The sequence below is a fragment of the Ovis canadensis genome, chromosome 4 (assembly GCF_042477335.2).
Source record: "Ovis canadensis isolate MfBH-ARS-UI-01 breed Bighorn chromosome 4, ARS-UI_OviCan_v2, whole genome shotgun sequence".
In the NCBI taxonomy this organism is placed as follows: Eukaryota; Metazoa; Chordata; class Mammalia; order Artiodactyla; family Bovidae; genus Ovis; species Ovis canadensis.
Window position 1 is genome coordinate 61,339,160 of NC_091248.1, and position 15,116 is coordinate 61,354,275.

The following is a 15,116-nucleotide window of genomic DNA, read 5'->3' on the forward strand; positions in this document are numbered from 1 at the left end:
GGCCCTCACCAGAACCCAGCCATGCTGGCACCCTCATCTTAGACTTCTATCCTCTACAAATGTGAGAAAATAAATGTCTATTGTTCATGCCACCCAGTCTATAGTATTTTCTTATGGCAGCATGCATATGGAAGTATATAGGAGTGAAATAATATATCTGATACATGCTTTAAAACATTCACAAAAGGGGGGGAAAAAAGAATTGAGCAAAACTAGTAATTTTTTAAATTTAAGTTAACAGATGCTTGGGATTTGATATGCTATTAGCTCAACTTCTACGTTTGAAATTTCTCATAACCAAAAAAAACTTTAAAAAAGAAATGTTATGAAAATGCTTTTCAATGTAATTCCTGTAATTGAAACCTAAAAATGTATTAAGATAAACAAAGCACTAATCTGAAAGTATTATGAGGCAAAAATAAGAGTTGACTTAAAACTTTATCTTTTAAAAATTCTGTAACAAATTTATTCAAATAACAGGTCTCACCTAAGAGTCTCAAGCTAAAAGCACTGACATTAAATGTCCATGTTCTAAGTAAATAACTTGTGCAAATTATTTATCTGCATAAATGACCCCAATTACAAAAGAGAAATCATAACTTTGAGATCCTTTTGTAAATAGGGTTTTTCATTATATATCCAATAAATTACTCCTGAAATACTTTTAAAATTTTATTTTTTCTGTTTAGAACAGCTAATTTTCTTTAACTCTTTTTGATGATTATAATTTTCAAAATGGTCTCAAATTTTTCAAGTGGACAATATAACCTGAAAATAAATAAACTATGCTCATTTCTAATTTGTGTATGTTTAATTTAGTATTTTATGTGACTGCACTAACAGAATTAACACCAAGCAACTGTTGTCAACCCAATCTGTTTCCTAATTTTAATGGGAATGGTATATTTACAACATTTAATAAGACCAAGTCTATCAGGTTAAGACTGATTATTTTATTTAGGGGGGGAGGGGTGCTGGGGGCCCATGTCATGAGGCATGTGGGATCTTAGTTTCCTGACCAGGGATGGAACTCACGTTCCCTGCCTTGGAAGAAGTCTTCGCCATTAGACTGCCAGGAAGTCCCCTTTTAAAATGATTAAGGAAGGGTCTTTCTATTCCTAATTTAAAAGGGTTTTCAACAGAGATATTCAAACTTGTTCCTTTGATCCATTTCTGCATTAACTAGTAATGGAAGTCCTATTCTCACAGACTAATAAGCATAATTTTATCTTTTATGTAGTATAACTGTGGGTCATCACGGTAAATAATACTTAATGTTCTATGCGCAAAAACATTTCTTCAAGAATTCTAAACAGAGGTATACAGGGCCATTTTTTCTTTTGGTAAAGATTCCAGGCTAGGTTAGGAGTTGTCTTAAATATCTGTGTCAACTACCTCAATCATTCCACAAGCATTTTTTTGGTCATGTACTATGATACAGGGACTATGCACCAAGTATATATTCTCAGGAAGCTCACATCACCACATTGTGTTAAATACTCTAACAAAATGCTGAAGGAAGAAAAAAATCAAGCTGAGATTTCCAGAAAAATTCAGTAATAACTGAGTCTCAAATACTGAGTGAGATTGTTCAACAGCAGTTCTCAAAGCAGGGCCCAAACAAAACACATATAAATTAGAAAGAAGCAAACCTGATTATGTTCAGATGATGTATTTTAAGGAACTCCTATGGACCCTGAGAATAATACTAAAATGCTATTTGCTTTCTTCCACTGATGGTGCACTAATAGTGGTAGATAAAAATGCCAGTGCCTTAGCAGGAATCAACAATCCCTACCTGTACTAGTCAGTGTAAAGTGAAAGTGAAAGTGAAGTCACTCAGTCACGTCCGACTCTTTGTGACTCCATGGACTGCAGCCCACCAGGCTCCTCCGTCCATGGGATTTTCCAGGCAAGAGTACTGGAGTGGGGTGCCATTTCCTTCTCCAGGGGATCTTCCCCACCCAGGGATCAAACCCGGGTTTCCCACATTGTAGGCAGACGCTTTTACCGTCTGAGCCACCAGGGAAGTCCCCTTTCACTTTCAGTCCGTGTAAACATCAACGTTATTTTTTGAAAAAAAAAAAAAAAAAAAAAAGGCTTTTCACTTAAGATGATCGTTAATGAAGAAGTAAAAAAAATAAAGTTTTAATCTTCACCCTTATACTTTTAAAATTCTGTGACAGAATACACACCAAAAACTACTGCTCCTCACAAAAATATTACAATAGAATAGTATGATATCATATTATATTATCATTCAAGATATGATTCATTATCACTCACGAAAAAGCATTCTGACCACCGAGTTGTCAGCTAAACAAGCTACTTTTTTCATGACACATCATTTTTACTTAAAAGAACATATATACAAACTGTACTTATTCACACTTGGGTATGGTAGACATCTTAAAAAGTGAGTGAAGCAAGCCTACCAATTAAAGAAAAACAGATAAAAGTATTTGTAGCTGATGACAAAAATTAACATTTTTAAGTAACAAGACTTATGCTAAGTCCATCAATATGGGTTCAGATTCCACAATACAATCTTTCTTCCACCAACCTTTAATATTTGCCAAGTTTCAGTGTGATAACAAAAAATATCCACATTTTTGTGAAAGGCTCTAAAAACTCAATTTTTTTCTAACAATAAATCTGTCCAGGGCCAGATTTCCCTCACATATACTTTAAACAGTACCTCACAACAGACTGAAAGAGGAAGTAAATGTGAGAATCCAACCGTCTTCTGTTAAGTCAAATATTTAGTCTTGTAAAAAATGTAAAACAATGCCATTTTTCTCAGTAAATGTTTATTTTGGAAAAGTTACTTTTCTTTTTAAAATGTTATTAATGTGACTATGATGCCATCATTTTTAAGTAACAATAAACCTACCTATAAATAAAATTTTAACTCAAGTTAAAATTTTAATAAAGTATTGATAGATATATCCATATAAACAAAAGTTATTTCTGAGCTCTCCATACAATTTGAAACAAAGCTAGAGGAGCTGATGGAATTCCAGTTGAGCTATTTCAAATCCTAAAAGGTATGCTGTTAAAGTGCTGCACTCAATATGCCACCAAACTTGGAAAACTCAGCAGTGGCCACAGGACTGAAAAGGTCAGTTTTCATTTCAATCCCAAAGAAGGGCAATGCCAAAGAATGTTCAAATTACCCCACAATTGCACTTATTTCACACGCTAGCAAGATAACGCCCAAAATCCTTCGAACTAGGCTTCAATACACAAACCAAAAACTTCCAGAGGTACAAGGTGGATTTAGAAAAGGCAGAGGAAACAGAGATCAAATTGCCAACATCTGCTGGATCATGGAAAAAGCAAGGGAATTCCAAAAAAAATCTACTTCTGCTTTATTGATTATGCTAAAGCCTTTGACTGTGTGGAACACAACAAAGTGTGGAAAATCCTGAAAGAGATGGGAATACCAGACCACCTGACCTGCCTCCTCAAAAACCTGTATGCAGGTCAAGAAGCAACAGTTAGAACTGGACATGGAACAACAGACTGGTTCAATTTGGGGAAAGGAGTACATCAAGGCAGAATACTGCCATCCTCCTTATTTAACTTACATGCAGAGTACATCATGCGAAATGCTGAGTTGGATGAATCCCAAGCGCTTGCCAGGAGAAATATCAATAATCTCAGATATGCAGATGACACCACCCTAATGGCAGAAAGAGAAGAGGAACTAAAGAGCCTCTTGATAAAGGTAAAAGAGAAGACTGAAAAACTGGCTTAAAACTCAACATTCAAAAAACTAACATCATGGCATCCAGTCCCATTCAGTTCAGTTCAGTCACTCAGTCGTGTCCAACTCCTTGCAACCCCATGGACTGCAGCACACCAGGCCTCCCTATCCATCGCCAACAGGAGTTGGAGTTTACTCAAACTCATGTCCATTGAGTCAGTGGTGCCATCCAACCATCTCATCTTCTGTCATCCCCTTCTCCTCCTGCCTTCAATCTTTCCAAGCATCAGGGTCTTTTCCAATGAGTCAGTTCTTCACATCAGGAGCCCAAAGTATTGGAATTTCAGCTTCAACATCAGTCTTTCCAATGAATATTCAAGACTGATTTCTTTTAGAATGGACTGGTTGGATCTCCTTGCAGTCCAAGGGACTCTCAAGAGTCTTCTCCAACACCACAGTTCAAAGGCATCAATTCTTTGGTGCCCAGCTTTCTTTATGGTCCAACTCTCACATCCATATATGACTACTGGAAAAACCATAGCTTTGACTAGATGGACCTTTGTTGGCAAAGTAATGTCTCTGCTTCTTAATATGCTGTCTAGGTTGGTAACAACTTTTCTTCCAAGGACCAGGTGTCTTTTAATTTCATGGCTGCAGTCACCATCTGCAGTGATTTTGGAGCCCAAAAAAACAAAGTCTGACACTGTTTCCACTGTTTCCCCATCTATTTGCCATGAAGTGATGGGACCAGATGCCATGATCTTCGTTTTCTGAATGTTGAGTTTTAAGCCAACTTTTTCACTCTCCTCTTTCACTTTCAAGAGGCTCTCTAGTTCTTTGTTTTCTGCCATAAAGATGATGTCATCTGCATATCTGAGGTTATTGATATTTCTCCCGGCAATCTTGATTCCAGCTTGTGATTCATCCAGCCCAGCGTTTCTCATGATGTACTTTGCATATAAGTTAAATAAGCAGGGTGACAATATGATGTCAGCCTTGATGTCCTCCTTTCCCTATCTGGAATCAGTCTGTTTTTTCATGTTTAGTTCTAACTCTTGCTTCCTGACCTGCATACAGATTTCTCAAGAGGCAGGACAGGTGGTCTGGTATTCCCACCTCTTTCAGAATTTTCCACAGTTTGTGGTGATCCACACAGTCAAAGATTTTGGCATAGTTGATAAAGCAGAAGTAGATGTTTTTCTGGAACTCTCTGTTGCAGTCTCATTACTTCATGCCAAATGATGGGGGATAAAATGGAAACCATGACTGATTTTATTTTCTTAGCCTGCAGCCATGATATTAAAAGACACTTGGTCCACAGAAGAAAACCTATGACAAACCTAGACAACTGATGCTTTTGAACTGTGGCGCTGGAGAAGACTCTTGAGAGTCCATTGGACTGCAAGGAGATCAAACCAGTCAATTCCAAAGGTAATCAATCCTGAATATTCATTGGAAGGACTGGTGCTGAAGCTCCAATACTCTGGCCTCCTGATGCGAAGAACCAACTCACTGGAAACCATTTTGATGCTGGGAAAGATTGAGAGCAAGAGAAGAAGGGGGTGACAGAGGATGAGATGGTTGGATGGCAAAACCGAATCAATGGACATGAGTTTGAGCAAACTCCAGGAGATAGTGAAGGACAGGGAAGCCTGACCTGCAGCAGTCTGTGTGGCCACAAAGGGTGAGACATGAGTTTGTGACTGAACAAAAACAGGCCTTTGCTAAGGAACTGAAAAATAATTTCTTTAAGCCTAGAATTACTCTCGGAGAATCTTGAGGGCAAGATGTGTCCACAGCTTCATTAAGAAAAAAAAAAACCTGTAGGAAGCAGTAAGAGATGCTTAAGCCAGGTAAGTAGAAAGCTATGAGGAGGCCTTGGGTGCCACATGTGACTCAAAGGAGCTACGGCCAAATAGCAAACATGCATAAAACTTATGATAAATTAGGATAAAGACAGTATTTCAGCAGTACCAGAGTCTTAAATTTTAACAGGAGAAAGTAAAGGCCAGAAAACCTGCAGAAATTTGCATTCACCTGTCAAGTTTTCTATCAGAACTCAGGCTCTGTGAAGAAAAACCCATATTTATCTCTCACTTCATACACATTTATTGACTCACTATGAGTGTGTTTCCATTTAAGGCTTTAAGTACTGGTTATGTGCCTTTTACTTTTCAAAAAACTACTTCTTAGCTTACAGTCTCATATTCCTCTATCTTTCAGTAACAATCTGACCAGAGGCTGCAAACTTTCTGCAAGAACCAGACAAATATTTTAGACTTTGTAGGTAGGTAGACTTTTTAGATCTTTGTTATAGCACAAAAGCACACACTTAATATGAAAACAAACGCGTGTGACTGCGCTTCAATAAAACTTTATTTGTGGACACTGAAAATCAAATTTTATATAATCTCCATATGTCACAAAATTTTCTTCTGAATTTATTCAGTCATTTAAAAATATAAAAACTATCTTACCTGACAGGCCATGCTAACACAGGTGGTAGGCTGTATTTAGCCAGACTTCTACAGTCTGCAGACTCCTACCTAAGCCCTCTTAAAGGCTCAGCAGTACAACCCTTCCATTATTCCTTATTTCTACAGCATTCCAATAACTCTATTTGCAAGTCTTTTTGCTAAGCTCCAACTGTAGTGCCAGGTGGCATGAGTGGTAAAGAACCAGCCTATCAATGCAGTTGACAAAAAATGAAGGTTCAATGCCCGGGTGGGAAAAATTTCCTGGAGAGGGAAATGGCAATCCACTCCAGTGTTCTTGCCTGGAGGATCCCACGGACAGAGGAACCTGGCAGGTTACAGGGTCGGAAAGAGTGAGACACGACTGAAGTGACAGCACTGCACAACTGTATGATGGCCTCCAGACAATGAACAATTAAGCATTCTTCTGCTCTAAACGAATTCACTTTCACCCACATTCGCACTTTGGAAAAAATAAAAACAACTTGCTTATCTAGTTTCTGATTTAAACACTGAAGGAAGGAAAAGGGGATTTGAACTAATTATGGAAATGGAACAAAGAACAAGGACAACTCATATTGATGTCGAGTGTTTAAAAAAAAAAAGTCCAATATGATGAATCTCAAAATTCTCAGTCCTGATTTCTCTCCCATAGTTTCAAAAACTAAAAATTCAAGTGTACCTTTTGAGTTTGCTAATGAGATACTCTAAACTCATTCTCACATTTTAAAAAAATGCATAAAACCAGACTAAAGAAATGAATATGACCAAGTATATAGCAACAAATGAGAAAATAATATATATTTTAAAAAGACATTCTTTTTTTTTTTTTAACAATTAGGAAGTTGTAATGGAGACTAAGGCAAAAGATACCTGAAACACCACATCCTTGGAAGGATGAAAACTTTTCTCACAACCATTCATATTTATTTTACACATGAAGAAATTAATGTGTTTGGAACACAAACTTGCAAAAGAAACAAGTGTCTGAAACAGACATAGTCTCTGATCATATGGGCTAAATTCTCTATCCGCTCTAGCCAATAACATAGCCACTAACTCCATGTGACTATTGACATTTAACAAAATTAGCTACCCCACGTCCAAGGTCAGGGGTGGCGGCCCAGAGGAGCAACGCATGTCCAAGGAACGGTGGCTGTGCGGGCGCAGGAGGGCCGAGAGGAGCTACTCCACGTTCAAGGTCAGGAGGGGCGACCTCAACCAAGGTAACGAGCAGCTGCTGCACTTTGCATGTCCAAGGTAAGAGAAACCCAAGTAAGACGGCAGGTGTTGCGAGAGGGCATCAGAGGGCAGACACACTGAAACCATAATCACAGAAAACTAGCCAATCTGATCACACGGACCACAGCCTTCACTAACTCAATGAAACTAAGCCATGCCTGGTGGGGCCACCCAAGACGGATGGGTCATGGTAGAGAGGTCTGACAGAATGTCGTCCACTGGAGAAGGGAATGGCAAACCACTCCAGTATTCTTGCCTTTAGAACTCCATGAACAGTATGAAAAGGCAAAATGATAGGATACTAAAAGAGGAACTCCCCAGGTCGTTAAGTGCCCAGTATGCTACTGGAGATCAGTGGAGAAATAACTCCGGAAAGAATGGAAGGATGGAGTCAAAGCAAAAACAATACCCAGTTGTGGACGTGACTGGTGATAAAAGCAAGGTCTGATGCTGTAAAGAGCAATACTGCATAGGAACCTGGACTGTTAGGTCCATGAATCAAGGCAAACTGGAAGTGGTCAAACAAGAGATGACAAGAGTGAATGTCGACATTCTAGGAATCAGCGAACTAAAATGGACTGGAATGGGTGAATTTAACTCAGATGACCATTATATCTACTACTTTGGGCAGGAATCCCTCAGAAGAAATGGAGTAGCCAACATAGTCAACAAAAGAGTCCAAAATGCAGTACTTGGATGCAATCTCAAAAACAACAGAATGATCTCTATTCGTTTCCAAGGCAAACCATTCAATATCACGGTAATCCAAGCCCATGCCCCAACCAGGAACGCTGAAGAAGCTGAAGTTGAACGGTTCTATGAAGACCTACAAGATCTTTTAGAACTAACACCCAAAAAAGATGTGGGGACTGGAATGCAAAAGTAGGAAGTCAAGAAACACCTGGAGTAACGGGCAAATTTGGCCTTGGAATACGGAATGAAGCAGGGTAAAGACTAATAGAGTTTTGCCAAGAGAACGCAGTGATCATAGCAAACACCCTCTTCCAACAACACAAGAGAAGACTCTACACATGGACATCACCAGATGGTCAACACCAAAATCAGATTGATTATATTCTTTGCAGCCAAAGATGGAGAAGCTCTATACAGTCAACAAAAACAAGACCAGGAGCTGACTGTGGTTCAGATCATGAACTCCTTATTGCCAAATTCAGACTTAAATTGAAGAAAGTGGGGAAAACCACTCGACCATTCAGGTATGACCTAAATCAAATCCCTTATGATTATACAGTGGAAGTGAGAAATAGATTTAAGGGACTAGATCTGATAGACAGAGTGCCTGATGAACTATGGATGGAGGTTCGTGACATTGTACAGGAGACAGGGATCAAGATCATCCCCATGGAAAAGAAACGCAAAAAAGCAAAATGGCTGTTTGAGGAGGCCTTATAAATAACTGTGAAAGCAGAGAAGTGAAAAGCAAAGGAGAAGAGGAAAGATATAAGCATCTGAATGCAGAGTCCCAAAGGATAGCAAGGAGAGATAAGAAAGCCTTCCTTAGCGATCAATGTAAAGAAATAGAGGAAAACAACAAAATGGGAAAGACTAGAGATCTCTTCAAGAAAACTAGAGATACCAAGGGAACATTTCATGCAAAGATGGGCTCAATAAAGGACAGAAATGGTATGGACCTAACAGAAGCAGAAGATATTAGGAAGAGGTGGCAAGAATACACAGAAGAACTGTACAAAAAAGATCTTCATGACCCAGATAATCACGATGGTGTAATCACTCACTTAGAGCCAGACATCCTGGAATGTGAAGTCAAGTGGGCCTTAGAAAGCATCACTATGAATAAAGCTAGTGGAGGCGATGGAATTCCAATGGAGCTACTTCAAATCCTGAAAGGTGATGCTGTGAAAGTGCTGCACTCAATATGCCAGCAAATTTGGAAAACTCAGCAGTGGCCACAGGACTGGAAAACGTCAGTTTTCATTCCAATCCCAAAGAAAGGCAATGCCAAAGAATGCTCAAACTACCGCACAATTGCACTCATCTCACACACTAGTAAAGTAATGCTCAAAATTCTCCAAGCCAGGCTTCAGCAATACGTGAACTGTGACCTCCCAGATGTTCAAGCTGGTTTTAGAAAAAGCAGAGGAACCAGAGATCAAGTTGCCAACATCCGCTGGATCATGGAAAAAGCAAAAGAGTTCCAGAAAAACATCGATTTCTGCTTTATTGACTATGCCAAAGCCTTTGATTGTGTGGATCACAATAAACTGTGGAAAATTCTGAAAGAGATGGGAATACCAGACCACCTAACCTGCCTCTTGAGAAACCTATATGCAGGTCAGGAAGCAACAGTTAGAACTGGACATGGAACAACAGGCTGGTTCCAAATAGGAAAAGGAGTACGTCAAGGCTGTATATTGTCATCCTGCTTATTTAACTTATATGCAGAGTACTTCATGAGAAACACTGGACTGGAAGAAGCACAAGCTGGAATCAAGACTGCCAGGAGAAATATCAATAACCTCAGATATGCAGATGACACCACCCTTATGGCAGAAAGTGAAGAGAAGCTAAAAAGCCTCTTGATGAAAGTGAAAGAGAAGAGTGAAACAGTTGGCTTAAAGCTCAACATTCAGAAAACGAAGATCATGGCATCTGGTCCCATCACTTCATGGCAAATAAATGTGGAAACAGTGTCTAACTTTATTCTGGGGGGCTCCAAAATCACTGCAGATGGTGACTGCAGCCATGAAATCAAAAGACACTTACTCCTTGGAAGGAAAGTTATGACCAACTTAGATAACAGATTGAAAAGCAGAGATACTACTTTTCCAAAAAAGCTCTGTCTAGTTAAGGCTATGGTTTTTCCAGTGGTCATGTACGGATATGAGAGTTGGACTGTGAAGAAAGCTGAGTGCCGAAGAATTGATTCTTTTGAACTGTGGTGTTGGAGAAGACTCTTGAGGGTCCCTTGGACTGCAAGGAGATCCAACCAGTCCATTCTGAAGGAGATCAGCCCTGGGATTTCTTTGGAAGGAATGATGCTGAAGCTGAAGCTCCAGTACTTTGGCCACCTCATGTGAAGAGTTGACTCATTAGACAAGACCCTGATGCTGGGAGGGATTTGGGGCAGGAGGAGAAGGGGACGACAGAGGATCAGATGGCTGGATGGCATCACCGATTCGTTGGACATGAGTTTGGGTGAACTCCAAGAGTTGGTGATGGACATGGAGGCCTGGCGTGCTGCAATTCATGGGGTTACAAAGAATCGGACACAACTGAGGGACTGAACAGAACTGAAACAAAATTAAAACTTCAGTTCCTAAAACTAGTCATGTATCTCAAATGCTCAAGAGCTTGCTTGTGGCCACCATATTGGACAAGACAGACAGGGAACATCTCTACCACCACCCATCACACAAAGTTCTATCAGACAGCCCTGTTACATGTTTCCCTGACTCATAAACATAAAATAAACATAAAAATGAAACTTAACTTCTCCCTTCCTTCAAAAGGAAAGTGTAAAATGTTTACTTCCTGCCACCTACCATGTGGGAAGTACCAAGTAAGTCTTTTGGTACAAATATTTACTGTATTAAAAGCTGAAAAAACCTTCTTCCTAGGAGAACTCATAAAGAAAATAATCATCTTGTTGCTTTTACCAGGGTTCTAAAAACTTTACAACATTCTGGGAAAATGAGTAGCTCATCAGTAACTACTTCAGCCTCCTTATTAGCTTTAAACCACTCTCAACTGCATCTTTAACACTCTCAACATCTCTCTGTCCTGGAAAGTGAAGAATTCTCTATATCACTCGGATTATCACACAATTCTCTTTCAAATGGAAAATAGCTCCTTCTTGTCACCTTTGGCCAGAGTGTGAAATATAGAAACCACTCAAATAACTGTTTCATGAAAAGTCAATGAACTCTAAGTCTCTATGGAATCGTAAAAAACAAAAAAGCCAGTCTCCATTGCCTAACTACATGCATTTAATATTTAAGCAGCTTTAAACCTTTTTCTTTTTTAATTTTTTGAGTATAGTCAATTTACAATGTTAAGCTTCTGCTGTATGGCAAAGTAAATCAGTTAAACATCTAGACATCCACTTTTTTACACTCTTTTCCCATATAGATCACTGCAGAGTATTAAGTACAGTTCCCTATGCTATAAAGCAGGTCCATATTCAGTATCTATTTTATGTATAGTACTGTACTTGTGTCAGTCCTAAGTTTTCCAATTTAATCCCTTCCCTTTTCCCCCTTAAGTTTTCTACATCTGTGACTATCTCTGATTTGTAAATAAGTTCATCTGTATCATTTTTTTTTAATTTCACATGTAAGTGATTTCATGTATTTGTCTTTGTCTGTCTGACTTAATTTCACTTAGTATTGTTAGGGGAAGTACACTGATTGAAACCGCCCACCCTGCCCAGGCAACATAGTAACTATTTGCATGAGTTGTTTTAAGACAGGAGGGCCTGGTAAGCAACAGGAACTAATAAGCCTCCACCAACCAGAAGAGTTCAGAAAGGTCAAAAGAAGACACCACATGTCTGACTACCTCCCAGAATCCTCTCCGGCATCCATCTTGGCTGAACAAGGCGTGCACCACCAGGAAGGCCTCTGAGTCAGAATGATTGACTAAAAGACAACCCAGAAACTAATCCCATCACCATAAAACCCAAGATTGCAAGACATGTGACACAGCAGTTCTCATGGGTTCCCTTACCCTACTGCTCTCCACCCGGGTGCCCTTTCCCAATAAAATCTCTTGCTTTGTCAGCACAGGTGTCTCCTCAGATAATTGATTTCTGAGTGTTAGACAAGAGCCTAGTTTCGGGCCCTAGAAGGGGTCCCTCTTCCTGCAACAGTATGATAATCTCTAGGTCCACCCATGTTGCTGCAAATGGTATTATTTCATCCTTTTTATGGCTGAGTGATACTCCATTGTATATGTACCATACCTTCAGTCAGAGGACATTTAGGATGCTTCCACGTCTTAGCTATTGTAAACAGTGGTGCAATGAACACTGGGGTACACACACACCCTTTCCAAGTATGGTTTTTTCTGAATATATGCCCATGAATGGATCATATGATAGTTCTGTTTTTAGCTTTTCAAGTAAGCTCCATATTGTTATCCATAGTGATTGTACCAATGAAGCAGCTTTAAGTCTTTTGCTGATTATTTTATAAGCACTTTGCTGACTGTAGGATTTAAATGGCACAACATATCTGTAGACATAAGTTTTTTGTTTCTTAAAAATCAAGGACTTACTAAAAAGTGAAAAGTCTACAAGGCGAAATAAAGTATTACATGCCACACCAGAACTACAAAATTAATATAAAATTTTCAGTTACTTATCTATGAAATAGACTACCTTTTAAATAAATATATATAAATACAATGGATTTATTTTTTACACTGGATTATTCAGACTTTAAAAAGAAGAAAATCTTGTCAAATGCTAGAACATGGATGAACCTTGAGGATATTATGCTAAGTGAAATAAGCCAGTCACAAAAAGAGAAATACTGCATGATTCCATTTATAAAAAGTAGCAGACTTGAATATTCATTGGAAGGACTGATGCTGAAGCTGAAGATTAAGTACTCTGGCCACCCGATGCAAAGAACTGACTCACTGAAAAAGACCCTGATGCTGGGAAAGATTGAGGGCAAGAGAAGAGGGGGGCAACAGAGGATGAGATGGTTGGATGGCATCACTGACTCAATGGACACAAGTTTGAGCAACCTTAGGGAGATAGTGAAGGACAGGGAAGCCAGGCGTGCTGCAGTTTGTGGGTTTGCAAACAGTCAGACACAACTTGGCCACTGAATAACAATGAAGTTGTCAAACTTTCAGAAACAGAAAGTAAATGGTGACTGCTACCATGGATTTGGGTGGACTCGGGGAGTTGGTGATGAACAGGGAGGCCTGGCATGCTGCAGTTCATGGGGTCGCAAAGAGTCAGACACGACTGAGCAACTGAACTGAATGAAGTGTAGGGTGAGAGGAGTTGCTGTTTAGTAGGTAGACAATTCCATTTGCCAAGATGAAAAAGTTCTAGAGTTATTTTACACAACTTGTTACAGTTATTAACACCGTATTGACCAGAGATGTATTAATACGTCTTTTGTGACCCAAATGTTATTCACCAGAGACGTTTCAATATTCACTTACATAACAAATCACTGGCCAAAGGCACTAGTTATTGCGCAAAAAAAAAAAAAAACAACAAAAAAAAACCCTGTCAATAATGAGTTAACACTCCTGGACTGTACAGGTAAAATGGTTAAGATGAGAAAATTTTTACACTGTGGTTTTTTATCACAATAAAAGAGTGAATACGTATAAACTAAATTAACCCTTAAACAATGCAGGGGTTGGGGCAGAGACCCCCTCCATGTCTTAGCTATTATAAATAATGCTGCTCTGAACACTGGAGTGCATATATCTTTTTGAATAGTTTACGTCTTTTCTGAATATATACTCAGGAGTGGGACTGCTGGATCATATAGCAGCTCTATTTTTATATTTTTAAAGAAACTCCATACTGTTTTCCTTAGTGGCTACACCAATTTACATTCCCACCAACACTATAGGAGGGTTCTCTTTTCTCCACACCCTCTCCAGCACTTATTATTTATAGACTTTTTGATGGTGGTCACTGGTGTGAGGTGATACTTCACTGTGGTTTTGATTTGCACTTCTCTAGTAATTAATGATGCTGAGTATCCTGTCATGTGCCTATTGGCCATCTGTATGGCTTCTTTGGAGAAATGTCTGTTTAGATCTTCTGCCCATTTATTCTTTTGATATTAAGTTGTATGAACTGTTTACATATTTTGGTCATACCATTTGGTATGACATTTTGGTCATACCATGCAAATATTTTCTCCCACTCTATCAGTTAACTTTTTGTTTTGTTGATGGTTTCCTTTGCTATGCAAAAGCTTTTAAGTTTGATAAGGTCCCATTTGTTTATCATTGCTTTTATTTCTTTTGCCTTGAGAGACTGACCTAAGAAAACATTGCTATGATTTACAGAAAGTGTTTTGTCTATGTTCTCTTCTAGGAGTTTTATGGTGTCGTGTCCTGTATTTAAGCCTTTCAACCACTTTGAGATTATCCTTGTACATGGAGTAAAGAAGGGTTCTAATTTCATTTCCCAACACCCCTGGCTGAAGAGACTGTCTCTTCTCCCTTGTGTATTCTTGCCCCCTTTGTCTACAATTAACTGAACACAGGAATGTAGACAGGTTTGTTTCTGGGCTCTATTCTGTTCCACTGATCTACTGTCTGTTCTTGTGCCAATACCAAAATGTTTTGACTACTGCAGCTTTGAAGGATAGTCTGAGATCTGGAAATGTTATGTCTCCAGCTTTGATATTTTTTCTCAGAACTGCTTTCTGGTTCTTCTGTGACTCCATATAAATTTTAGGATTATCTGTTCTAGTTCTGTGAATGTCAAGGGTAATTTGATAGGAACTGCATGAAATCTGTAGACTGTTCTGGGTAGTATACCATTTTAACAATATTCTTTTAATTCAAGAGCATGAATTATCTATTTTTTAAAATCATCTTTAATTTCCTTTATCAGTGATTTACAACTTTTGGCATACAGATCTTTCATCTCTATGGCTAAGTTTGTTTATTCCTAAGTTTCTGGGGTGGTTTTCACGGCATATTTTAAACAGGATTTTTTTTTT

The 15,116-nt window shown here is 38.8% G+C and overlaps 1 protein-coding gene and 1 pseudogene across 9 annotated transcripts in view; both read right to left on the reverse strand.

Moving 5' to 3' along the window:
• Window positions 1-6,198, reverse strand: part of LOC138439038 (PRELI domain containing protein 3B pseudogene) — a 36,906-nt pseudogene extending 30,708 nt beyond the window's left edge.
• Window positions 1-15,116, reverse strand: part of SRPK2 (SRSF protein kinase 2) — a 244,384-nt gene that overhangs the window by 204,766 nt on the left and 24,502 nt on the right. The window lies entirely within an intron of this gene.